Consider the following 26,743-nt stretch of genomic DNA (forward strand, 5'->3'; position numbering starts at 1 on the left):
CTTTACAGCATCGGACTGTCTTTTCGCCACCAGTTACTTCCACAACTGAGCGTCCTTTCGGCTTTGGCCCAGTCGCTTCATTCATTCTGGCGCTACTTGTACTAGCCGTCTGCTCATCCCCAGTAGCATATTGGACACCTTCCGACCTGAGGGGCTCATCTTCCAGCGTCATATCGTTATGCCTATTGGAACTGTCCATAGAGTTTTCATGGCAAAGATACTGGAGTGGTTTGCCATTTCCTTCTCCAGTGGATCACCTTTTGTCAGAGCTCTCAGCTATGACCTGTCCGTCTTGGGTGGCCCTACACGGTATAGCTCATAGCTTCACTGAACTACGCAAGCCCCCTTGCCACAACAAGGCAGCGATCCTTGAAGGGGGGTTCTGGGTATAAGGAACCTATAACAGATAGATCTTGACTTGGTCTTGGCACTGACCCAGGCATTCAGTGGAAACAGAGAAAGATAGTGATGGAACATACTTCAAGGGTCATCTAGTCCAACCCCTTGCACAATGCAGAAAATTCATCACTAGGAGAGGAACGGAGAAGGATGTAGAAGATCAGCTCTGGCCACAACCTCCCCTGTTGGAATTTTAGTCGGGGGGCATGAATTATAATGTTTTAAATTTTTAATTTTTGTATTTGTTTTTATGTTGTTAACCCCCCTGGGTGCTGGAAGGGCGGGATATAGATTATTATTGTTGTGGTGGTTGTGGTGGTTATTCCTTCTTCCACCTCCACCCCCAGTGACTCCTGCTCTATGCCAATAGGAAGGCCGAAAACCTCAAGGGACCATAGGCCATTCTGGGCTGGAGGAACATTCCTTGCTGACCCCAGAGGGGCAATCTGTATTACTCTGGGCATATAAGAAAGGGTCATGAGAGTTGAACATTGGCTCATCCATTCCTACCTTGGCGCTTGCCATCTGCATTACATTCACAGAATCAGCATTACTGTCAGATCGTCACTGGGCCTCTGCTCAAAAACCTCCAAAGGAAACCTATTCCACTCTGAAACTGCTCTGTGAAGAAGTCCTTCCTAGTGTTTAGCTGGAACGTGTGTCTGCTGTGGTACCGAGGCCACATGCCCCTTACTTTTTCATGTACAGCCTATCACGTGACCCGGGCAGGAGCATGATTATGTACATTTTCCTGATTTGTATGATCCTTCTCCTCAAAATGCAGGAGAAAAACAGTGAATTTCATATGTGCAACTACAGTCAGCATTTCAAGTTGTATGGTGAGAGATATCACCACATGTAGAAAACTTGTGTTTAATGAATGTGTGCACTAGTCCCTTAGTCAAAGGACTTTCTTAGTCTAGGATACAGTTGTCCAGAAGATGTTGTGGTTGTCTTCCCATCAGTGGAGAAGTCAGCTGCTTGGTTTCACTCAAATGTATTTTAGTACTCCTTTGGTCAAAGAATTATCATAGTGTGAATTGATTTTTAATCTCTCTGGACTAGATCCAGGGCAAGGAACTTGCAATATCTGTGAAATCCTATTTCTGATACCAGGAAAGTTTGTTCTTGGGGTTGCTGGACCCTTGTAGAATAATGCCTGCACAGATAGACTGTGTGTGGGGGATCACTTTACTCACACCAGATGTTCAGACCATTCCAAGCTGCATGACTGGGATTAGTGTTACTCTGGGCAGAGTAATGGTAAACTTTCCCAGAGCTAAAAATGGCTGTTGGTGGGAGGAGAGAGCTGGGGAAAAGATGAATTGCAGAAGCCAGCCCTCTCTCTTTGGTTCTTAATATATGGTTTGAACCAAAGGTACTTTATGAAATACAGAATTCTTTGTATTATGTGCTGAGGTAGAACTAAACTACTTGTGCAACTATATTTGTACAATGTAAAGGAATGAAGCAGTCAGTTTTAAAAGTTTGTTTAAACCTATAAAAGAATTCAGGTAAAAGTTACTTGCAGAGAGTCACAGCTGCAGCACCTGCCTCATCGGCATCTTGAAAACTGAGGAATGCTTCAGCTTAACACGATTTTCTTAGTATTTTAAAATGCGTATATAGGTCTAAAATAATTTCAGGTCAGTAAGGTGAAAATGAGAAGGACTCAGAGATTCTCCTCCTTGTGCAAATCAATAATTATATGCTGTGAGGATAACTATTCCTCAATAATCTGAAGACTGAGTGCTTTTAAATTCTGAAAGCCCACTTGCACAATCAGGGCTAAGTTGAAGTAAACACTGAATTCTGATAAACAAGTGATTCTGATAAACTCCCCTGTTCTTTGCAAAAGAAACACTCTGGATTTGCTCCTGGTGAAACAGTTTAGTTTGCTTGCCATGCAATTCTATGCAGTTACTCCAGTCTAAGCAATTGATTTCAAAGGGTTTAGACTGGAGTAACTCTGCACTGGAATATTTTAGTAACTCATTTTGATTACATTTACACTTACATATTTGGGCAAATTATGTTATTTTATAATCTGTAAGGAATTTACTTGCACGATGAAGAGTTCCTTAAATGGGGGTTGAGGGGATGGGAGGAAGCTTTGTAGGCAAAAATAAAGTCCTGCTGGATACTGTACATAAATTCTGCTAGCAGTTTAATCTGCACTTCTACAATCCTGAATCCACTTGTTCTTCCTCTGAGGCAGAGGATATCTTGAGGGTGAGTCCCACCATCCAACCATGAAGGCAGGAACAATTTTTTTCCAGTTTTCATAACTCCAAGAGCAGTTAAACAATAAGGTCAATTCTAGGAAACAGAACAGATGGACAAGAACAGAGCAATAACATGTATAGGGGGGGGGGAACAGACAAATAATACTATTGAGACAAGAAGTGTACCTGCTGAATAATTAGTTTGATGATGGCTTTGGGAGGGGCAAAAAGTTCTCCTTTCCTTAGGAATAGGAACCTTCACAGTAAGTATCCAATGGGTTGTTCTCTCTCTGAGGTGGAGAACATCTTGAAGGACCACCCAGAGCAATGTCCTTAGTTTTGGGACTTCAGAGGATGCTCACTCCTGTTTCCCCTTGTATGTGTTGACCTCATACATGCTGTTGGCCCCATACATTCAGAGCTAGTATGTTTATAATTGGTAGCAGTTAAATGCTTAAAGCTTAAGCCTAAATCAGCAAGTTTAGAGTAAGGGTCAGTTTGAACCAGTTCGTTGGCAAAACAGATGAGATGACAAAGCCATGCTGGTACTGTCAGATTGTTCAGCTGTAAACCCAACATGGAAAATGAACGAATTAATGTTTATTGACGGTCATTTAGATCAAAACAGCACTTAAAATATATTGGAAATGAGCTTGTCTACCATCATTTGGGATTTGTTAATCAGGAATGGATGGGTTAGACACTCTTTTGCCCTGTCTTTAACAGGTGTTCTGCTAGCATTTTCCACGTTGAACAGCCAGAACAAATATTGAAATATCTGAATCAGGTACTGACTTACTTAATTAAAAAGGAGTATAAAATCTATATTGCATTAATTTTTAAAGCTCCTTTTCATTTGCAGCACCATCTTTGCAACATGCAGATATTTAATTTATCTCGCTTGTCTCTGAAACACTTGTTGCTCTCAGAAATGTAAAAGCTAACTCTTGGCCTGAATACTTCATTAGCGATGTTCAAATCACCTTTTTGTTCAGTGCCTAAGATAAAATGCTTTCTGAATGAATCCTGGTTCTCATTAATTGGAGCCTTAGGAGGCAGAATAAAGGCTAGCAAATACGAGTGCTTTCAAATAACTCATAATTACGTGTGCGTAGAAATGCACTGATTAACTGTGAACATGCTTCATGGCACATAATGAGCGTTCCTTATTCAATACTGAACTGAGGATAGATTCACCTTTCATGACTGTTGTAAATATTCTAGCTTTCATTTTTCTTGAAATGAATGACAACAAATTAGAAGCATTGGGAAGAGTTTGAGATAGGGTAAACACATGGCCAGCATTTTGGAAGCAGTCTAGACCAGGGGTAGGCAACCCTTTCAGGTTGGAAGACCAGGACAGTATTTGCCAGAGAAACTTGGAGCAAGCCAAGGCTAAGCAGTGTTGCCAGTCTTTCAGAGATTTGTCTTGGACTAGGCCAGCCGTTCTCAACTTTTTTTACTGTCGCGAACCCCCTGAAACATTCTTCTGGCTTTGAGATGAGGTGCAATCGTGCAGAATATGGTTGGGAAACATAGCTGTGGACATGCCCACCCGGGGCCCATCCCTTCCTACCCCCTCCGGGCCTATAATTAGCCTTTTTTGGGGGGTCAGATTAACATGACAATATATGGTTATATCACCCAATAAATGTTTAATAGGTTGAATACATACACACACACACACACCAACTCCCACACATTCAGCTAACCCTTCCAGGCTGTTGAAAAACCCTAATGTGGCTATATAATCAAATAAATGTTTAACAAATTTTAAAAAACATATACAAATTCATTTACTCTCACTCACTCAGGAAATCCTTCCAGGGTCATGAAAGCCTGGTAAAGATGCTTCCAGATGCTTTCAGTACATACCTTTCTTGCATTGCTTTGAGAAGGAAGTGTATTGCCCTTGCCATCTGAAACCCTTCACTATAAATGGATAGGTAGCAAGCAACCCTGAGGCATATGTACCAGGAAAACCATAATTGTATTGAAAATTCCCCGAATTAACTCAATTTTTATTGTGGATGCAGTATGTTGGCCGAGTTAGTTTGTCTCTGGCAATCTCAGTACTTCCTTTGTCCATTTCATTTAGCAGGCACACCCACACAGTTTACTGGGCTTTTTGAGAAGTTTACATATGCACATTCATCATTCATTGAATGCAGTGTGGAGTAAGGGCTTGAATGTGTGAAATAGGCATTGCAGACCACAGACAACTTGTAAGAATTTCCATACAAATCCTGGCATAATCTGAGGCAATACAAAGGCCTTTCATACCGCAAGAACTGAATTGTTTTTAAGTATTCTTGAAATTGTGCAATTCCTTGAGAGACCTTTAAAAGATGAATAATGATGAGCTAGGAAGAAGGCCAAAAAAGAAGACCTTTCCAAAGAAAGACAACAATATCACTGCAAAGATCTTTCTTTCTTTCTTTCTTTCTTTCTTTCTTTCTTTCTTTCTTTCTTTCTTTCTTTCTTTCTTTCTTTCTTTCTTTCTTTCTTTCTTTCTTTCCAAAAGAATCTATGTCCTTCTTCCTTCCAAATGACTGCCTTTTTCACTTCATCCAAAATATTTTATCTTCTCTTTGTTTTTCCTATAACTTTTAAACTTTTTTTTATTTGTCTATGTTTTCCCCTAAAATGCAACTGCTTGTAAGGCATGACTTTTGGAGGATGGGATCAATTTGCTTTTACAAGGCAGGCACAATAAATTACTTTGCATCAGAGTTAAAATTTGCTAGACTGACATGTTTCCTCCTCCACAGATACTGCTGGATTCTGAGACAGTGAGAAAGAGCTAATAGTCATGAAATGGAGGTAGCACTTAACTTATTGAGAGTCATTTTGATTGCTTTATTGCAGACAGGTTATTTGTGGGCAAATTATGCTATTTTATAATCTGGAAGGATCTGTGACATGGACCACAAGGGAAAAAAGTGGGCCAAAAGATAGTCACAAAATATTCTTGCCACATCAGTTTTTGCATCATGGAAGTTACTGCGAATTTCTAAAACCCTAAGTACACTTGTAGACAAGCTTGGGATATATTTTTCCATCTTTTTTTGTTGTTATGAGTTAAATACACCACAGAAGTTTCACTGGGGCTGTAAGAGAGAATTATTCTGTCAGCCCTATGGTTGAGGGCTTGAGGTAGATCTGATTTCAGCAGGCCTCCCTGCCTCATTCTGTGAGGTTGACATCTTTATACATTTTCCCTTCTCTCACCTCAGACAGAATGCAGATTTTGAGCAGTGTCATTTTATACTACCCTCAAGTTATATTCCTGTATTCTTATATATTAGAGTGTATATTTATAAATAATATAATGGTAGATTTAACATTTAAATTCTCTGAAATGTTACATTTGTATTTTTAGTCTGATGTAACCTACCTTGAAGCCTTATGGAAGAGAGGGCTAAAATATGAAAACAAAAACAAATAAAAGTTCCAACTAGCTCTTAAAACACTGGAAGTGAACAAGCAGTTTAGGAATTTTGTGTAAATTCCCCTACCCTGGTCGTATTTGTTCTGTTTTGCCAACATTTCTTTTTTTAAGAAGTTGTCGTGTTAACAAAAGCATACAATCTGTTTTACAATCAGCAGCTGACTAGGACAGTCCTAGAAATTGCGTGATTGGATAAGTAGGTCTTCAGGACACTTGTCCTGGCATTAGCAAGATCAGATTTAATGTGCAGAAAGAGCACATGGTTCAGTCCTCTCTGTACATCCAACTTCACCATCACCAGAGCATCATATGTTTGAATGTTCTTCCATTTAAAAGGTCTGTATATGTTAAAAATGATTATGTTGGAAAAAGAAGAGTTAGTTTTTATACCCCGCTTTTCACTACCCGAAGGAGTCTCAAAGCAGCTTACAATCGCCTTCCTTTCCTCTCCCCATAACAGACTCCCTGTGAGGTAGGTGAGAGAGCTCTGATTGAACTGTGACTAGCCAAGTCACAGTTCACTCAGAGTTCTCTCACCCACCTCACAGGGAGTCTGTTATGGGGAGAGGAAAGGAAGGCGATTGTAAGCTGCTGCATGTGGAGGAGGGGAAAATGGTTTTTAACCTGACCTCGTTCTTGAGAGATGAAAATTTTTCATGTGGATAGGCAGCACGCTGGGCTCTTCCAGCTCTGGTATTGTGCATGCACGTGCGCGATGTTGGGGCATTGGGGGATTCTGTCCCCCATGGGAAGCGACGGGCCATGCCACCCCACCGCAAGGACCTGGCAGCAGCCTGGTGCAACTGCTGCTGTGTATAATCAGTCCTTCGGGGGTAGACCCATGTAATTCAGTAGTAGGTGATATGAAAGACGTCTCTACCTTTATCCCCAAAGAACCACTATCATCTGGATCAGACAATATTGACCTTGATGATAGAGCAATTAACTCAGTATAAGGCAGTTTCACATATTTGTGTGATCAGTTCTGCTATTTAACTGATAAAAGCTCATGCGTGCTAATACTGTAATGGTTCTCAAAGGATGCTTATATGAATCAGACCTTATACGGAATCAGACTCTCCATAGGTGCTTCACATCATAACCAGTGGTCCTTTTAACTGGAGATGCTGGAGAGTGAACCTGGAACCTTCTGGATGTAAAGCAGAAATTCTTGTCACATTAGCAATGGTAAGAGAGTAGGTTTAAAGCAGTGGTCCCCAACCTTTTTATCACCGGGGACCAGTCAACGCTTGACAATTTTACTGAGGCCCATGGGGGGTAGTCTTTTGCTGAGGGACATCACCGCTGCCTGAACACCTACTCCACTTGCTTTCCTGCCGGCACCCCTAACTTTCCGCCGCCCACTGGGGGATGCTGCCAGCAGCAGCTGTGCAGTGCAACACCGGGGGGGAGCCCCAGCCATGGCGATCGCTGGAGAGCACCAAAGATCAGCCGGCGGCAGAGTGGCAGGGCAGCCCCCGAGGCAGCAGCCAGGAAGGAGGATGAAGAGGAGCCGTGGCCTGGTACCAACTGATCTATGGACCGGTCCCGGACCGGGGATTGGGGACCACTGGTTTAAAGGAATCTTTGGATGGGCTTTGGCAGTTGAATGTTTTGTTTAGATATTCTGATATTTTCTTTGGGTTCTAAAGAGCCCAAGGCCAAACCTTTCTGACACTGCCATAAGGTTAATGAAAATAGTGGCTGAGTTAAACAAAACAGATATAATAAAATCAGAGTCCAGTAGCACCTTTAAGACCAACAAAGATATAAAACAGCTACTCAGTTTTTGGGGAACTAGAGGTCAACCCCCAAGGTCACGGTTCTCAAGTCGTTTGTTTCAGCCTGAGGCTAGTAAGTGGTTTGAAGGTACTTTAGTGTCTGAGCAAATGACACTATTAAGAAGCCCAATAAGAAATCCTGCTCATCCTTGAATGTTCAATACAGTCATGGAAGGTTCATTTACACACCATCGTGGCATATGTACAATTTTCAGATGTGCAGGATGAGAGATTGTCACAGTTTACACTAAACATTGTGTATGCAAGGAACTGACAGAAGGGATGTGATGTGATTCCACTCATCCACTGAAATAAATGTGATGTAAAGGTGTAGATGTTAATATATAAACTGTTTTCATTATCCCTGAAGTCATTTAAAAAAGGCCTTAGAGAAAATTGCACTTGCTTTTGTATGAACATCACAGTTGCGAGACTAAATTGTATAATGTGGTAAAGTAAATCTTACCTTTCAAAAACGAAAGGAATGGCTTCATTTGTGAATCTCACGGGCTGCTTTTAGTGGATGAATATGAATATGCTAATAGTAAGTACAGGCAACTATTATTGATCAGTGATGTAATTCTCCTGCAGATGGCTAGAGGAGAATGATGTCATTCTTATCAAGTTACTAAAGACGTTGACCTTGAGATAGATCAGATGACTGTACATCAGGGCCGATACCCAGGAACAAAACATTCTTCTTCAATGCTAAAATGTCCTCAGGCTGATAACAAATAAGAATGAATGTGAGACAATGTGAACATCGCTCCAAAGGTATCGCATTTTCTAAATAAGCGAGCCCTTGGATTTGGAGAGAGATTTCCAGAACTGCTTTGTAGTTCTGGCATTTTAATGGCTTCATTTTGTACCCCGACACCCTATGCCACAGATGCCGTGAAGTAATTTTTGCAGGATGGTTACAAATTCATAATCATCGCTACAAGTTTGAATCCCTATTCCAGGGGTAGTCAAACTGCGGCCCTCCAGATGTCCATGGACTACAATTCCCACAAGCCCCTGCCAGCATTTGCTGGCAGGGGCTCGTGGGAACTGTAGTCCGTGGACATCTGGAGGGCCGCAGTTTGACTACCCCTGCCCTATTCTATGCATAAATGCGAAATCTACGACTGTGTATATGAATGTGGAAGGGGGGAGGAGATAAAACTAGATGTTATAGAGACACCTAGAATGGGATCTCCCTGCAGGGTTTTAAGAAGGTGAAAGCGACCATTGGGGGCCAGGAAACTGGTGGGATGTTGAGAGGGAAGGGCTGAAGCATTTCTCCCTCAGCACAAATGCAGTGCTTCAAATTGATGACATCCATTTCTATTTGGCAAGTTGTAACCAACTCCTGGTGACCCTGTCCAGTTTTCAAGGCAAGCGATGTTCAGAGGTGGTTTGCCATAGCCTGCCTCTGCATCACAATTAAGGTTGCACGATCAAGCACGCTTTCGGCCGCTTCGGTGAGGACCAAAGCCCGAGGCGGCCAGTGGAGGGGAGGGTTGGTGCTGGTGGTGGCATGCCAGCCAGCATCCGCACGCAGGTGCAGAACTCTGCACCTGTGTGTGGGTGCCAGCTGGTGCGCCACGGCCACCCCTCCGCGCTGTGGCACTGGTCACCTCTGTCTTCGGTGCTCACCGAAGTGTGCCGGAGCATGCAACCCTAATCACCACCTTGGTATTCCTTGGAGATCTCCCATGCAATGACGGACCAACCCTGCTTAGCTTCCGGGATCTGATGAGATTGGGCTAGCCTGGGCTAGCCAGACCAGGGATTTTTAACAACTAGCAAAACATTAAATTTTATCGACAGCTAATTTGGTTGACCCGTGGTAAGCAGTGTGGTTCACTTCCAAATAAAGTTGTCTAGGGATTGAGCTACCAGTCTTAAAACTTGTTTATGTTACCTTTGAGAAGCTGGTGAGCCGCTTTGCTCACCTTGATCATCAGAGTTTTGTCTGACATACCTTATAAATCTTGTGAGAGGAATAGCATTTTAAGATACAACTAATTCCTACTAAGTCTACCTCTATGCACTAGAAATGTTGTTCCTGGCAAATTCACAGCCCATGGAATGAATCAAGGAAATTAATAATGCTACCTGATAACACTGTAATAGCACTGATACCACACCACTGCTGAGGATCTGATTTTGGTTGATGCTGTCCATTGTAAGAGTGCATATGAGGAATAGTAATCTAGCAGGTGTTATTGCTTCATGTCTTCTGATGTCATACTCTCTGTTTATAATCATAGTTAAAGTTATAGCTCGTTGCTGTCGTCACATATATGGTCCTACCTAGGGTTAGCCATACTGATGGAACCAGTGTTGTAACCAGTTGCACTTTAGAGACCAGCAAGTGTTTCCGGATTTAAAAACTGAAACATCCCAATAAAAAGATATTTCTAATTGCTGTTTTGGAGTAATGGAAACATTCTTCCAATGCATCGCAATATAACTATCAGAGGAGTCAACAACAGTGGTGGGGAATCTCAGATACCAAATTTGGTTGTGTACATAAAGACCATGAAAGTCGGTAAATGAATGTGGAACACCACAATGTTGATTTGTTTTTTAAAATGAAACCATTATAAAAGTCCTGAAATAAATATTGGTTGTCCTCTGTCTGCAGATTAGAAGAACAGATGTTGCACAGATATATTTGAAAACCAAGTAGAACATTCAGTCTGACATGGTGAGTAAATAGATCCCCCCCCCCTTAACACTCATGTGGGGACCTCTAAGAGAACTGTGAGAGAACTATACAATTCTTGCAGCTGTGATGAGCAAAGATTAGGGAAAGAAAACAGTTTTAAATACCTTTTCTCTATTATAGTCAGCACAAACCATGCTTAGATCATCCTTTTGGAAGTGATCCTGTGGGTGTGAAATAGCACAACATGGAGAAAAACACAGAACCAACTTATATCCATCACTGGAGACTGTTCAACGTTAAATAAATGGTTGGTGTGGTCAACCGTGTTTGTGGTACTTTACTGATTGGAGGCCCTCCATTCCCTTCCTTTATTTTATTTATTAGTTTGTGGAGCTTGTATGCTGCTCTTTCCCAAAGGCTCAGGGCAGCTCACACTGTTTAAAACATGGTACCTTCATAATACATAAATCTAATTCATACTTATCAATTTAAAACACAGTTCATTATATCAATATATAAACAATAAATAGTAACTATCTGCTTGATCCATCTCACTTTTCCAGGAAATGGCATAAGAGGGGGAGAAAGTGCATCTTCAGTGCTATTGTTCTGGCGATTCTGGGCTGTGAGGCCAGCAGTGTTTTGATATTGAGTGTTTAGGTCTCGACCATTGGCCTTGAGGAACAACTCTGGTTATCAGTCCTTGTAGAATGACCTAAGGTCCCTTTCATCTCACCAGATAGAGCGTTCCACCAGGCCAAGGTGAGAACTGAAAAGGCCCTGGTTGAGACCAATTTTATTTCTTTAGGGCCGGGACCCTCACCAGATTTTGGTCACTTGACCTTAGCGTTCTCAGAGGCACATAGTGTGAGAAGAAGTCTCTTCTTGGCCACCACCAGAGGCGAGAATAGTACATCTGTTGAAATTGGGATCTTACACAGTAGCTTGCTGCGTGTAACGATAGTGGTTTACTAGTTATTAAAGTATTATTATGACTCTACTAATTCATTTAATATCAAGTACTGGCTTAGAACTAAAGTTCATTTTATATTTGCTCCCTGAGCTTATGTTTGTGCATTGCTGCTGCCATATATTATGACCATATAAGGTAGAAATTGAGTAGATCTTTAGAAGCTCCAGGAATTTAGAAATTTTATCTCTATTCTGGATTAAAAGACATTTTGAAAGGGGCAGTTAATATCACATGCCAATTAAAAGGGTTCTTTGCAAAATTCTCTGCTTTCAAGAATCTTTTTAAAAGCACTGGTTTGGTTTTAGAATGTCACTAGAGAGATTATAGGATGCAATATTTTGTATAAATATTTGCAAGGAAACCTCTATCCAGTGCATTGGAATACTGTGCTCCACAACTAGGAGAAAACTTATGCTTGTATTCAGCAAAGAATCTTCTCAAAGTTCTTTTTTTCATACACTTAGATTCTCTGTGCTATTTCTAAAGAGAAAAAAAAATAGCATTTTAACAACATTCCCCCATGTCATATTCTGAACAGGTTGACATGCAGATCTGAAAAAAGTGTCACAACCTATCAGTTTATTTCTTTGAGATCCATTAGCAATCATGTTCTTTTTTGTGAAGATGGGTAGTGCCATTCAGCTGAAACAGAAAAAAAATTAATCATAGTTACAGTAATTTAGAAAAAGCTGCCAGACTGCTACAGTGGAACATTTCCCCCTCTAATTTCTCTATGTGTGATTATTGTGGGGCATGTACACACACTTGTGACAATCCCACAGAGTTTTCATGGCAAGATATGAACAAAGGTGATTTGCCATTACCTGCCTCTATGTCGTAACTTTGGACTTTCTTGCTGGTCTCGCATCCAAGGACTAATGAAAACTGACCCTGCCTAACATCTGAGATCTGACAATGTCAGGTTAGCCTGGCCCATCTGAGTCAGGGCAAGTGGCTTGATAGGGCATCCTAAAAACTTTTTTTAGGAGTAACAAGGTTTTATTTTGCCAGTTTTTGTGGACCAGATTATTTGTCTGATACAGGTAGTAAGTCTGCGTCTAGAGAATCTGCTGAACACATGTGATAGAGGAATCTAAAGCTAGATTGAAGTTTTTGCTCAGAATGCTTAATATGTTCCTTTTATGTCTTGATCATCTATGCCTGTATCTGCTGTACAATTAAAATTGAATCATGTGTTTATACAACAGCAGTTTATCTCATGCTCCGTTCTTCGGCAATATGACCATGCTTTTCCCAGGCCTCAGTCGGGCAGGGTTTGCTAAAGCAGCTAAATTGTATTCTCAGAAAGGACAGCATGACCAGATTTGCATATTCTGCTTACAAAGGTTGATTTATGGTTTAGCAGCTGACTTGGCCGTGATTTTAAAATAACACCCCCCCTTCATGTCAAAAAATCAATCAACAAGGATTCTTGTCCCTTATGTAGATGTTCTTTGTAGAATCTTTGTGCCCTGCCCACTCCCTCCTCCTCTCCACCCCCCACTCCCTTTCCCTACCTGCATGTGTGGCGGCTGGCGCAGCCTTGGCAGCTGGGGCCCACAGTGAGGTGTGCTTGCCACTGCAGCCCCCGGCAAGCTCCTGAGGCTTCTCCCACTCTCTGGAGCACGGGAGTGGCCTCGGTTGCCTAGCAGGGATGTCACCAGCCCAGCGAGCCTCAGCGCTGAGGCGTGCTTGCCACCACCACCCGCACCAGGCTCCCAAGGCTTCTCCTGATCTCCAGAGCATGGGAGCGACCTTGGAAGCCTAGCAGATGCGGCACCAGCTCAGGGCACTGCGGCGCGCTTGCTATCACCAACCCCGCAACTCTTTCAAGGCTGCTCCCACTCCTTGGATGGTGAGAGCGGCTTTGGAAGACTGGCAGGAGCAGGGTTGTCAGAGCAATGAATGCACCTCAATGTTAGGCCTCACTGATCTGGTGATAATGCCAGCAGATGTGGGCCATCTACTGACGTACTCCCTAAGTCGGGATAACAGATGTCATGTCCGTCTACATTTCCGTTTGAGGGAGCATGCCAGTAGATGTTTCACATCAAAAATCTTGTATATTTGGAACTGAATGGACCCTGAGGTTAGGATAAGATTAACTGATTTTTATTTAGAAACGTACACATAGATTCTTTTACTTTCTTTGTCCCGCCTCTTAATTTGCATTCATTGTTTTGTGCTTGTTACATTGCATGTGTTTCTCCTTTTTTAATTTGCTGGGTTGTGTCCTGTTTTTTTTTACTCAGTTATATTATCAGAGAACCAAAGGGAATATTTGTTTCCAGAAGTGACAACTTTTTTTATTTCTCCACATCCCCCTGGGTATCTAGTTACTCTTCCTGAACTCTTTCGGCCTCATAGATATGATACTATCTCTTGAGTTTTTATGGTTTGTAGTTGGGACTGGTTACTGGTACAGTGAGCCTTGACTGTTTACAAAGTAAACGAAGGGCAAAGTAAATGAAGTAGGTGAGATGGTTGCTTGTTCTTAAGAACAGCTTTCCTCCCATCTTCTTAGATGATAAATTGTGTCCCAGATAAGAACAATAACCAGGCAGAAACAGCAGTCAAACAAAGGACACAGAGTACCAAACAGATCTTTCATGCTGCACCATTGAATACTAGATATATTCAAGCCCCTACAGACGATCTTTCTGTTTTGGAAGCAAAATACTTTCTTTTTTATTTATTTATTTATTATATTTATATACAACATTTACGTTATCTAGGAGTTCTGCATTACCTTCTGCTACTCTGGTGGGCTTTTTCAAGAAAGTCCCAATAGCTTGAAGACTCTGCCCTTGTAAATTGGGGGAAGTAGAGTCCATCGAACATATCCTCCTCAGGTGCATTTCTTTTATACCTGCAAGGACCAGAGATGTCTCCGATAGCACAGACAGAGGAAAAGTCAGATTCCTCCTATGGACCGTTTACACACTGGAGGTTTCATGTCGGGCTGCAGGCTGGAGTTTTAGTTGTGGCAGGTTGCTCCACCTCTTTCTGTACCCACATGGGGAAGCATTTGGCCTGGTGCGCATCATCCGCCCGCAATTTGTGCTTCTGCACAGGAGCTGGGGCAGTGAAGTTCCCAGTGCGTAAACAGTCATGGAGTGGAAAGGCCCCCATTGTCATGCAGGCTGCCAAATATTGTGCTCACATGGGCAAGACAGCTGAAGATACACCCATAGTTATCGAGAGGAGTTTTATTACAAAGTTTAAATCTCTAACTTGTCATTGTTAATTTTAAGTATCTTTTAATTTTATTTTTTACTCTATTTTTACAAAACGTTTGTAATTTTTATTGCACATTAAATGTTGCCATATATTTCCTCTGGCCGCAGTGCTGTATAAAACTAACCAACTAACCAACCAACCAACCAACTAACTAGGCAAGCCATTCTGTAATGCCTAGTTTGTCACTTCAGAATTGGACATTAAGCTGTGCCTTGAGCTGCTGGGTTCTGGCCTGTTTGCTTGGTGAATGCTTTCATTTATAGCTTAATGCTTGGCTTTCTCCAAACCCCTAAAAAGCCCCATAGAGTCTAGCTTGCTACTCAGTTGTAAATTACTTACAAGGTAGCCTCCTATGTTGGCAGTTAATTCTGTTTCTTGCTTGGGTTTGGTTAATCTCCCTAAGACCTTTGTTGTCCTGTATTCGTCTGCCTCCCGCTGCCCTGTCCTCTCTGGTTCGCGTGCCTTCCCCTCACCAGAATAGGCTTATGTCATTATAGTGCTTAGCCTATGTTAATGTGGAAATCAAAGCGCTTCTGGCATGACATGAGGCTTTTGGATGATCATTTTCAGATTGATGACACCCTGCGCTGGCTTTCACATTCATATCATTAGTGATACCTCTCTCTATTTTTACTCTGAAAGTGGCAGGGTTTTTTAAATGACTTTAAAAACCACGGACTAAAGATTTTGCTGACTAGGAACTAAGGCTGGATTTAAAGAGCTAATAAATGGCAACTTGGTCTTTCTTTATGAAAGCTTATGGAAACACTGAACAAGGACAAGCCCCATTTATTTTCAGTACTGTACTTACAAGTCAGGTCTTTGAAAGCTATCTGCCTGTAATAGCCCTAGTTCTTTGATAGATGTTAGGTTTTGTCATGTACTTAAATCTAATGCTAGGGATATATTCTTTAGTCCAAATGAAGTAGTTAGGTGCCATTGAGTAAGAAAGACAGGCATTTGTTTGGTCTATTGGTGTTTCCATCGTTTGTATGTTTCTGACCAAGGAAAAATTAAGTTATTTTTGTATTTGTGTAATCACACAGCATCCTTTTAATTTAACAAAATAGGTTTAAATAAATGTCAGGAAAGCCATAGCAATTGTCGATTCTTGTGCATGGTGGAACTGTAAGCCAATATAGGTACTTTGGGACAAATAATGTTGATTGTATCTGATACACCCTGGAGGACAGTTGCCAGGCCTCCATTTTGATGTAATTTTAGTGGGTCCACAAATACTACATGGGAGAGGTGTGAGCCTTGTCATCTTGAGGACTATGACCAAATATATATTTCCAAACTACTAAATCGATTCTGGCATGTCTTCCGCAGTAATTCTTGTCCATCTGCTTCTATGACTTTGTATCAGCTGATGGATCAGGAAGTAAGGAGTTTGCATTGTTTCAAGTCGTTTCCGACTCATGGTGACTTTCTGAACAAAGGCCTGCCATCTGTCTGCCTGCAGTAATTTCTTTACGTTTTTATAAGGACAACCCACTTATGTCTTTGATTCTATCCCTCCATAATAATTTTTTTATGATCATCATTTGCATGCATTATGCGACCAAAGTGGACAGTTTTTGTTTACAGTTCATTGCCTCAAGTGGGCATTTGGGTTGAATTTGGTCCAGAACAGATAAACTCAAAGGCATCTCTCGTGCATCCTTAAGATCCAGCTTTCATACCATACATTACCACAGGAAAAGCCATGGTTTTGGCAATTCAGATTTTTGTTGCCAGTGAAATATCTTTGTCCTTCAGATTTTCCCCCAAGTTTGTAAAATCCTTTCTTTGTAGTATTAGCCTTCGCTTCACTTCTCCAGTACACTGTCCATCTTTGTCTGCTTCGGATCCCAAGAATATAAATGAGAACATAAGGAAGAGGAGAAGCTTAGCTTTGCTCTAGGAGCCTTTGCTTTTCCCCTGCCTGTTACCTGCAGCTGTCGGATAGTGAGTGGCTTTTATACCTAATATTCATTCATTCATTAATTCATTAATTCATTCATTCATTCATTCATTCAGTGTTTGTTTGTTTGTTTGTTTGTTTGTACCCAGCTTTTCTGTTCAGTGGGAATTCATAGCAGCTAACATTGTTCTCCCTGCTTGCATTTTGTCTGCAAAACTTTTATATGGTCATATCACCTGATAAATGTTTAACAAATTTGAAAAAAATATATTAAAAATGAATTAACTCCCACCCATTCGGGAATCATTTCCGGGGCTGTCAGGAAAATCCAGGGTTTCATGAAACCCTGGTTGAAAAAGCCTGAGCTCGGTAGAGAGAAAGAGAGAGAATAATTGTCCCAATGAGTTTCCATGGCAGACTGATGATTTTTAACCTGGGTTTTCTAGTTCCTAGTCAAACAGTCTAACTTCTATTCCGCACCAGATTTCTGTAATAAAGTTTAGTACTCGATAGCTAATGAGCTGGAGCTTGGTATAGCATCTGTGTATTTGGCATAGAGGCAAGAAAGACAGGCTAACTGGTGTTTATGAGCAAACTGTGACTTTAGAAAAGAGCAAGAGTCCATTGACACCTTAAACCAGGGATTCCTAACCAGGGGTCCATGCACCCCCAGGGACCTGCGGGGCTGTGGAGGGGGTCTGCAGCTTCCCCCTCCTGCCTTAATGGGCTCGGCCACAAGCTAGGGAACCAACCACTTCCATTTCTCCCCCTCCAAAGTGTGAAGTCTCTCGTGGTTCATGCACCTGCATGCCTACTCCTGCCTTAAGCTGCCTCTTGTCTCTCCTCCACTCAGTCATCCTTGAGCCTGCCTACTAACACAAATGGTGATGTCATTTCTGGGGGTGGGGTGTTGGAAATAAGTGAGACATGATCAGTTGACATCATGTCCAGGGGTCCTCAAAACCTGAAAAATTATTTCAGGGGTCTCTCCACAGTAAAAAGGTTGGCAAAGGCTGCCTTAGACTAACAACATTTGTGGCAGGGAGTCACTGCTCACTTCTTTAGACACAGCTAGTATGTGGGTCCTTCCGTCCTATGTATTAGAAAGTGGAGTGATTTCAGACGCTGAATGATATTAGCAGGCAAATGAGAGTAGCAGGTGAATAACAGTAGCAGGTGTGATTGGATTAGGTGTGATATGCAAAGGAGTAGTAGATGTGGAAAAAGCAGCATTACATGTCCAAAGTTTTAAATAGCATTGTTTTAGTGTGTTACAACTGCTTGTATGCATGTATAACTGAAAATAAATGCTGAATGCAAACAATTCAATTCAGATTCAGACTGTGCATGTACACATCCCTAAATTAATTCAACATTGTACATATTAAAGCTGAGAGCCAGATGTTGTGGATAGTGACTCTGTCGATGAGTAATGAAGTCCCTCGTAATAATAACGTTTTCCCTTAGCGTAACCATTAACGATTACCTCGTAGGGCAGCAAGATTAACTACATGTTGCACTTGTAATCTGAAAGATAATGAGTTGCCTAGTGATTTGCAATGCAGTCCTAAACAGAGTAATACCCTTCTAAGCCTATTGACGATGCTGGATTTAGAAAGGTGTAATTCTGTGTAGGACTGCAGTGTTTGTAGCTTAGGTGAGCTTTAAACATGGTGTGCGTTTCCTCCCAGTATGCATTCTTAACCACAGGGCTGCAGTCAGATTTGCAAGATTGTTAAAAGGTGACTCTCAGATAACAGAAGCATGAGTAAGGACCGCTTTGTATCATAGTGAGCAGAAACTGAAAAGATCAATACACAACTATGAGTGGTCTGTGTGTGTGTGTGTGTGTGTGTGTGTGTGTGTGAGAGAGAGAGAGAGAGAGAGAGAGAGAGAGAGAGAGAGAGAGGCTCTGTGCACATGCTGCTTTGCAAGTAGCTAGAACAATGGACATACTACAGCCGGGCTGCTTAGTGAGTCAGAGTCTAAAACACAGCGAGGGTTTACCGAGTGCAGCTGTGACTCATTTTACTCATCTGCTGAATTGACTAACATAGCACAAACACTGTTTCTTAAGAATCTTTCTAGCATTTTGCTCTGCTGACTGTGCAGTTAGCACTGGCGCTCTTGGGCATTTTGCCGGTCAGCTCCTCCCCCCCCCCAAGTAGGAATAGAAAAATTGTGATTCTTAAGTATTTTTATGTACAAGTAAAACCCAGATTTTAAATTGTAAAGAGTTTACTATGTCAATAAATCTTTGTGTTTATTATAGCAATGGGGAAAATGAACTGCTTAGAACAGTATTGACTTTGATAACTGGCCAATTGACTTTACTCTTGCATAAAACCAGGTTACAGAGGGTTTCTTGCCTGTTAACTCTTCAGTGCTTGCTACCAAGCACACTATGCATTGGATGAGAATCTTATATTCTGTGTCTCAAATCTATGTTGCATTGATGGGTCTACCAGCTTCAGTAGGGGAGTGGCTGTGGCAGAAGGCCCCAGGTTCAATCCCTGTCATCTCCAGTTGAAAGTACCAGGTGATGTGAAAGATCTCCACTTGAAACCCAGAAGAGCTGTTGCCAGCCTGAGTAGACAGTATTGACTTTGGTGGACTTGGGGTTTGACAGCTTCATAAGACTTGTTATTTAGGGTTATCAGATGTCCTCTTTTTAGAGAACATGTCCTATTTTTTATATGTGTCCATCATCTTTTGGACTTTTTAAACAACAGATAAAAATGTCCTCTTTTGTGGTTGGAAAGTTAGGAATATTCCTAGTTAGTAGTGATTATTACAGCCTAAATAGTAGGAGCATTAAAAATGAGATGGGTCATAGTGATCACTTGTTTGAAATAGGAAATATGTCCTCTTTTTTGCTTTTCAAAACAGGGTAGCCCTGTGTTATTGAAACTGTTCTTTCTACTTGTTATTTTTCTTTCCTGGAACCCAGCTCTGCATAAATGCTTCTCAGCCAAGTAATATTTGGATCCAGGTCTCCACAGTCCTGATCCAGTTCTCTAGTCCAATACATTTAATTTGGTCAGCAACCAGTACAAAACAGACAGTTTTGTACACAACAGTAGAATACAATATAAGTTCTCTAGTCATTGCACCCCATTGGCTAGTTCTCCCAAGCTATGCCAGCCATCTTGAGTGCCAAACACAATGGATCTTAGTTTGGTGAGATGCTATTCAGCAAGGGTCAATGTAATTCTTCCCTTCTCTCTTTCTCATGCTCTTCCCCTTCTCAGCAGAGATGTAGGAAACAAGTTGTAATGAGGCAAGTTGTCAACCTGGTTGAGGGAAAAGGAGATGGCACAGAGGATTCCAGGATTTTAGATGCTGTTATTTTTGTGGTCATGTAAGAGTTCAATCACAGAAGAGAAACAGGGCAAGACCTCCTTTGACCGCCTTCACTTTTTCTTGATGTCTCCTCCAGTGACTTCTCTTTCTGCCTACCTACCGATGTTAGTTTAGAAGCCTCTGGGCATGGGCTGGGCCATTACAGCGTTCTGGTTGGCACCTGGCACACTGTTGGGTTTGCATAATGGCTAAACAGTAACAACTGATATATCATAGCATTTGGCCAGATTCGGTAGGAATATAGTATCCTTACAAACAGCAGAGTGGAAAAACTTTTCCCCTCATACTTTTTATTAAGGGGGGAGGACTCATCACAAGAAGAAACGCAGTTCCCTTAGAACAGGGGTAGTCAACCTGTGGTCCTCCAGATGTCCATGGACTACAATTCCCATGAGCCCCTGCCAGCAAACGCTGGCAGGGGCTCATGGGAATTGTAGTCCATGGACATCTGGAGGACCACAGGTTGACTACCCCTGCCTTAGAACATGTTAGTTTAAGTCATAGTTAACAAGAATTGCAGATGAATCACTACAAGGGAATGAAATCGCACCCTCATGGCTGGACCTTGCGATGTGACCTACAACAAAGGTCATGTCAGTGTCCAACATAGTCTGGGAATATGCCGAATGCCAGATGGGATATCAGTGAGACCCAGTTAAAAGCCTCACAATCAGTGATCAATTATTTCAATTATTATATTGAAATAAAAGGCTATTATTTGTAGCTTACAACAGAGGGAAAACGCATTTTCCCGTAGCTGTCTGGTTATAAAGTAATTTAAGCTAAATTTCTGCTCAAATCACTTTCAGGAGATTGTCTGTCAAAAGTGTATGTAAAGGAGAGAGAGAGAGAGAGAGAGAACACTTTTGCAGAGACCAAGGAGACTTTGTAGAGCTGGATTTTATTTTATTTTTCCCCTGAGCTTCAAATGTGGATGGGGGATGTCAGTTTTGAAGCCACTCTTTGAGAAGTAGTTAGCTTTTAAAGTGCACCAATTCACAGCACACAGAGAACGATTTTGAAGTGTAAAGTCTCAGAGAAGAAAGTTGACAGATTCCCTTATCCTTAAGCTAAGGCAAGCACCCCGCGGCTTGACTCGTTCCCACAGAACAGCTTTTGCCCAGCTGGTGTAAGAAGGAAAGATGTCAGAGAACTTTTGAAAGGATTTACAGGACAACTTAACATAATTGCAAAGTACTGTATGAGGAGGCATTGCTAGAAATGTGGTGAAAGCCTGCCTCTTTCAGGGTAATCCTGAAAAGAGGCATAGGAATCTTTAAAAGCTAGAAGAAACGTAAGCTTTCTGTTTACTGAGAATGTTGCCTTTTTTTTTTTTGCAGGAGGGGAAAAATGTGGTTGTCTTTTCTTTTTCTTTTTTTCCTCTTTCACAAGGCCTGTTTTGTTAGGAAACCACTCCCTTCTCCCTGTGCTGTTCAGACTGGCTGCTAATTGCCTCCCGGTTGATGACATTTTCCATGCATTGCCACATTGTGCTGGGATTGTTACAACTGCATGCGGTTTATTGTTTGCAGAGCCTTGGCCTGCAGCTCGCCCTAGCCATGGCAGAGTGGTAAGTGAAGAGCCTACTCCGCATTTAGAAAGGCCTTTTATAGTTTGCTAATGAAAAATGACCCGAAATCTTTGGATCTCTTTTTTAATGTGGCTGGAAACAAATTAATATTTGCATAGGATTCCCTGGTTTCTAGTCACCTGGAAGTACGTGTGGTTTCAAACAGGCTCATTAGCATGATCAAACACGAAGTGGTAGAAAAGAGCAAGGGTCCTGTAGCACCTTTAAGACTAACGAAATTTGTAGCAGGGTAAGTGGAAGGTGGGACGACTTCAGATGCTGAGTGAGATTAGCAGGCAGATGAAACAGCAGGTGAATATTGTACTGTTGATGATATTTCCTAATGTCACTTGGCATCTGAAATCACTGCACTTTCCATAATATAGGACAGATGGGCTCACATTCTAGCTGTATCTGAAGAAGTGAGCAGTGATGCATGAAAACTCCTACCCTGCCACAAATTTTGTTAGTCTTGAACGTGTCACTGGATACTTGCTCTTTTCTAAAGCCATAGTTTGTTCATAAACTCAAGTTAGCCTGCACCATACCTTCTTTCTTGCCTCTATGGCAGGGGTAGTCAAACTGCAGCCCTCCAGATGTCCATGGACTACAATTCCCAGAAGCTCCTGCCAGCGAATGCTGGCAGGTGCTTCTGGGAATTGTAGTCCATGGACATCTGGAGGGCCACAGTTTGACTACCCTTGCTCTATGGCAAATACACAGATGCTATCCCAAGCTCCAGTTCATTAGCTATCGAGAACTTTATTACAGATAGCTAGTGTGGTACAGAAGTTAGACTATCTGACTAGGATCTAGAAAACCTCCCACAAATTTCGTTAGTCTTCAAGGTCCTACTGGCTTCTTGCGTTTTTCTCTGCTACTGCAGACAAACACAGCGACCCATCTTGATTTAGCTAGATGCGCAGCACTCCCATCAGCCGTAGCGGAAGGTAAACACACAAAAAATAATCCTATTTGTAGAGAGGCTTTGTCCCTGTGCAACAGAAGAGATGGAGTATTTGGAACACGTCTTTTTCCACTGCCATTTCTATAACATGCAAAGAGATACGATACCTGCCCCCATCTTACCAAAGCTTTCAGGTTGTTCGGGTAAGAGTTGCATAGAAAAATTATTATGAAGATCCTTGGCCAATGAGCCAGGTGGCAGACTTCTGCACCCATGTGTACCATTTACGTTCTCATTATTTCAGATGAGATGGAGGGTGGGGATTGAGTCCTAAAATTACACTTTGTCTACCTTGCTCTTTTGCTTTAAATTTTGGTTACTGCATTTTAAACTACTCAAGCTGTTTTATTCAGTATAATAATTATGCTTTGATAATTGCCTTAGACCTTGTTAATTGTCTGTTTCTGTCAAATGATGATTGCTTCAGACTTGTGAACTGTATCTATGACTAGTCTCTGACCGTAAAATTACATCCAATCAAGAAGTTGAAGAGTTGATTTTTATACCATGCTTTTCATTATCAAAAGGAATCTCAAAAGCGGTTTACAATCGCCTTCCCTTCCTCTCCCCACAACAGATACCCTGTGAGATAGGTAAGACTGAGAGCTCTGACAGAATTGCTCTGTGACAACAGCTCTAACAGGACTGCCACTGGCCCACGGTCGCCCAGCTTGCTGTATGTGAAGGAGCGGAGAATCTAACCAGATTAGAAGCCACCACTCTAAGCCACCTCACCCAGCTGGTTATAAAACAAATAATCTTGATTTCAAACATGAAGTGTTTTTAGCTCTCTCCATGGCTCAGTAGCCCCTCTGAAGTCTGAAAGCTAATACCCTACACTTGATCCTACTACACTTGATTTTAGCCAAAAGGCCGAGAAGTGATGGAAGGTAATACCCATGGAGGATTAAAAGCAGGAAAATGCTACCGCATGGATACAGTAGCTCAGGGGTAGTCAACCTGTGGTCCTCCAGATGTCCATGGACTACAATTCCCATGAGCCCCTGCCAGCAAATGCTGGCAGGGGCTCATGGGAATTGTTGTCCATGGACATCTGGCGGACCACAGGTTGACTACTGCTGCAGTAGCTAACTCCAGCTTGAGAAGGGCCAAGAGATTTGTGGGCAGTGCTTTGGAAAGGTAGAAACTGCGGCAGGTGGCTAGCAAAGTGGGAACGAGGTACCATAACGAGGTACCCACTTGATTCCACCATTCTACTGATACCCAAGCTATACCCAAGAGAGCCAGCATGGTGTGGTGGTTAAGAGTGGCAGCTTCTGATCTGGTAAACCAGATTTGATTCCCTGCTCCTGCACACACAGCCAGATGGGTAATCTTGGGCTTGTCACAGCCCTAATAGGGCTGTTATGACCGAGCAGTCCTGTCAGGGCTCTCTCAGCCTCACCTACCTTACAGGGAGAAGAAGGGAAGGCAGTTGTAAGCCGCTTTGGGCAGTGAAAAGTGGGGTATAAAAGCCAACTCTTTGTCATCTTTTTTAAACTCACTCATTCAGATCCAGTTCAGTACAAGCTGGGTAGTTATGAGGAATTTGAAATATGTACGAAAGAGTGTAAGCAATGCAGAGCGGCGTATTTAAACCATGGCAGTGTGCCAGTTTATTTACTTGCTGACAGTTGCTTAGGAAATTAGCCAGCGTGATGTAGTGATTGGATTCTGACCAGGGGGCCCCAGATGCTTGTCACACATTTTCTCAGTAGGGAAAACCACTTCTCTGTCCCGTTTTCCTGATTTTAAAAACATTGTGCTGGGGCAGCACATTTTGCTCCACGCATTTGAAAGTGATAGCTGTCAGTGTGCAATTTCACATCCAAACAAGATGGTATCTGAAAACGTGAGCATGAAATCTCCTACCGTTCAGCAAGTGTTGTTAGTCTTTAAGGTGCTACTGGACGCGTGCTCTTTTCTACATCTAAGTAAATGGCACTACTCTGATGCCGTTTTAAATCTGTAAATCTAGCAATCTTTTTTTAAAAGAAATTTGCTAAACTAATAGTGCAAATAAATAAATTTCTAATGGTCATTGATCCCTTCCGGGACCTCCTTATTTAAATTCACCATTTAAATTTCACTCTGGACTGAGTCTCTCTTTGAAGTGGCTTTCAGGTCAGAAGCAGGAAACAACTCTTTTCATGTTGGTTTTTGGATGTTGCAGTTTTTGATGTCAGATTTGAGTCCGTTTTGCATGGATACGGCAGTGTTGACAAATGGTTGAACAGAATGCCTGCTCCTATTCCAACTTGTCCAACAAGTTCTCACTTACTGCTCAGTGACTCCATCCAGCCACCTCATTCTCTGTCGTCCCCTTCTCCTTTTGCCCTCGATCGTTCCCAGCATTAGGCTCTTCTCCAGGGAGTCCTTCCTTCTCATGAGGTATTTGAGTTTCATCTTCAGGATCTGGCCTTCTAAGGAGCAGTCAGGCCTGATCTCCTCTAGGACTGACCGGCTTGTTCACCTTGCAGTCCAAGGGATATGTAGCTAGCTCTTTAAAATACTGAGTAGTTTAATTGAGAAACCAATGGTTTGAACACTAAGCATTATGAATAAGAAAAAAGTATTTGGCAAGAAGTCTAAAGATTACCTGTTGAATCACTTCAACAAACTCTTTTTGATGTGGGCAAATGAGTTAATAAGGCACAGAAGCCAGCTATGCAGTTTAAGGCTCCCCCACCCCCTCCACTTCAAATCCAGTGTTTGAACTTCAGACATTGACTGTTGGGTGGAGTATTTAGCAGGAAACACTCACACACAAATATTCATAATTCTACTCCTGTTGATGCATGTAATCCATCAGCAACAGGTCTTTTAATTATAGCTTCCAGTTTGCTTTTAAAACTCAGTTAAAACACTTGCTTTTCATATGCTCTTTCACAATTCTGTATGCAAGCGTCATTACTATTAATGCTGCAATCAGGATTTATAGCCTCTACTGTTGTTGCCGTTACTGCTACTACATTTATTTCTCACACTGCAAAACCTGCCAAGCTGCAAATGGGATGACCATGCCATTTTAAAGTATGGATTCATATGCTATTGAAATCAGTCCTGTTGATTTCTGATTGTATATGGCGGTGTGAAAGGACTTTGCATCCGACTGCTGGCCGCTGTGGCTCAAAGGTAGGGGCGGTGCTGAGGCTCGCCTCACCTGGGCAACACCCGGCCCCCTGAAGACCTCTTGGCTTGCCTCTCAGCCCATTGTCAACATGGGGGAGCCCCCTGAAGTTAAACCCAGATAAGATGAGGGCAACATTGCTCAGTAAAGCTAGTGTCTTGCGGGGTTTGTTAAATGGGGTGCCATGATGAGTATCTACCACCAGAGTACACTTGAACTTCTTAAATAAACAGCCTTGGCATGTTCAGCAAAAGCAATTTATTAAAAAGAAACAAACCAATAAAACTGATTATTAATTGATTGATTGACTAGTCGATTAATGTCAGGTCTGGCGCTTTGTTACAATTGAGTTCGATGCCTCTGGGCTAGATACTACCTGCATGCCATCCTTGAGCCATCTCCGCGATCCGGAAAGCAAATTGTCAGTGCTACTGATTTCAAAGCGGAGAGTCTATTTCCCCCCTCTTCTTCTTTGTAGAATCTGCATCTAAAAGTTCGTTTTTGTTACATATTTACACAATGAGAGGTCTTTTAAAAATTGTGTTTCTAAAATAATGAAACATCCCTGGGAACGAGTGTTCTGGAGCTGAAGTGACAGTTCCTATTATCTAGCCCAGCAGAACGTCTGCATTATAAAAGGTACTAAGTAGAGTGAGTGGGCACAAATGGCCTATTTTTATTGTAGATTTTGGAACGCTTCTCACACGGGACTTCGGATAGTATAAGAACAATTAATTTCCTCAACAAAACAGCGGATTGGGGCATTCAAGGAAGGAGAGAGAGGCTTAATTAAGCTGCAGTCCTGCACTGAACTTTTCATTACATCCTACAGAAGCCAAAAGGGCACAATCCAGTTGCCTTTTTCATCTTCCTTCCTATTCTCTCATGCACAATTTTATGTTCAGACTAGTATCAAAGCCCATTTTAAAAATGGGCTTTGATAGGGGTGGCAGGCAGGAGGGCGCGAGAGGGTGGCCGCGCCTCCCTTTGGCCCGCAAAGTGGGCTAAAAGGAGTGGAAACAGGGTTTTGCGGCCCACAGGGAGGCTCCAACCCCCCCCCCCCTGACTCCCTCCCAGCAGGA

At 42.1% G+C, this 26,743-nt stretch overlaps 1 protein-coding gene across 9 annotated transcripts in view; it reads left to right on the forward strand.

The window, feature by feature from the left end:
* Positions 1 to 26,743, forward strand: part of ATXN1 (ataxin 1) — a 287,654-nt gene that overhangs the window by 142,592 nt on the left and 118,319 nt on the right. For 7 of the 9 annotated variants that reach the window (XM_077353264.1, XM_077353263.1, XM_077353262.1 and 4 more), the window contains one exon: positions 10,489 to 10,551. The exons of the other annotated variants lie outside the window; for them this stretch is intronic. The gene's annotated coding sequence lies outside the window, so the exon portion shown is untranslated. The remainder of the gene's footprint in view (positions 1 to 10,488; positions 10,552 to 26,743) is intronic. 9 annotated transcript variants of the gene reach the window in all.

The sequence above is a fragment of the Paroedura picta genome, chromosome 9, assembly GCF_049243985.1.
Source record: "Paroedura picta isolate Pp20150507F chromosome 9, Ppicta_v3.0, whole genome shotgun sequence".
NCBI lineage: Eukaryota > Metazoa > Chordata > Lepidosauria > Squamata > Gekkonidae > Paroedura > Paroedura picta.